Below are 1,687 nucleotides of genomic sequence, written 5' to 3'. Positions count from 1 at the left end.
TATATATATATCGTATCTGTGCACCTACCTGACGCAGACGCAGGATGGTCTCTAGTACTGAGGTGTAATTCTTGGACACCACATCGTCACCTAGTCGTGCTATCTGATCGAATATCATCTTTGCACTCGCATAGAGAGTGTGGTACACTGCCGAGCGCACAGCCAACGAGACACGCGTGAGGAGTAGGTGGGCAGGTACATGAGTCAGTTGAACAGGGTTTGGGGTTTAGGGTTAGGTGGGCAGGTATAAGAGTCAGTTGAACAACAGATACGAAATATGTCAGATAAACCCTAAAACCCTAAACACGTCAAATGTCCGACAAATGCCCTATAGCACAGTGATAGACAGACTATATGACAGACGAGTGAAGCGATGGACGGCGACAGAGCAACACAAAAGGAGGATTCAATTGGCGATAGCACGACAGGTAGCTTCTAACCACAGGCAAACATGTTTAGGATTAGTCCAAGAACATCTTCAAATGATTTGGGATTGTCGAATATCTGAGTTAACGATACGACAAACGGAAGCCACGGGCCAATATATCGGACATGCGTCTGAGCACAATACAATCCATGAGCAGTCGGTTGAAGTGCGGTACACCATGTGACGCACAAGTGAACGAGTTCACCACAATGTGAGTGAACAACTGCCGTGTGATGTATTTGTTAAAGATGAACAGACCAACTGTAGAGCATGACCTGAGCAGGCGCTCAAAGGATACGACAAGCTATGACACATACGTATTATGCAAACATTTGCGTATCGCATGATATAAGGTATCAAGTGCACTATAACGAAAAACGATTCTGTTCCATACATACCAGATGCGTGCAAAGTCTGTATGCTAATAATTTAGATATATAAATAGATATATATAGATATATATATATATGTATTTATATATATATGTATATTTCTCTGTGTGTGTTGGTAGATAGAAAGGCTGGCTGGCCATACCTTTGGCATGGTCGTAGTCCATCTTAACCTTGACCAGTTGTACTTGTCTGTTTGGTAGTAGTGTGCCCAGCAGTTGTTTTGTGCGTCGTAGTGTGAATGATTTCATGCACACACGCAGCTGTCATCAGATGAGAATACACACAGTGGGTTAGTCACACAGAAACGAATATGCCACACCGTCGCAAATGCGTGTCTGACAATCATTCGCCCATGTTGTGATGAATGTGTGGGGTCAATATACGACAATTGAATATTTGTCGTATATTCGCCACACGCCAAGTGTTGGTGTACATGTGGGGGTCCAAGCGTATGATGCATATGAGCACAACCATACACAAAAAGGTATAAAACATAGTTGTTGTAACCTAACATAGTTATAACCCCAACATAGTTGTTGTAACCAGCCTGTTTGAATACAGGTTTAGGGCCCACATGTGAGCATGAGGGGTGTGTGTGTGTGCGTGGAGAAGTGTTCACTGTATGCATACTGTGTGTGCACATGTATATGCATGCTATTTATAATATGAGTTGACATGCATCTAACTTTAAACCTAACCCTAAATAAATATATATATGTATACTGTGTGCGTACATGCATATAAATATATATATATATACACGCACACACACACGCACGCTTATATATATATATATATACATATACATATACATATACATATACCTACATACCTACATACATACATATATACATACATACATACATAC

Source organism: Sphaeroforma arctica, assembly GCF_001186125.1.
Source record: "Sphaeroforma arctica JP610 unplaced genomic scaffold supercont1.619, whole genome shotgun sequence".
Taxonomy (NCBI): Eukaryota; class Ichthyosporea; order Ichthyophonida; genus Sphaeroforma; species Sphaeroforma arctica.
This window is presented reverse-complemented; position numbering follows the sequence as displayed.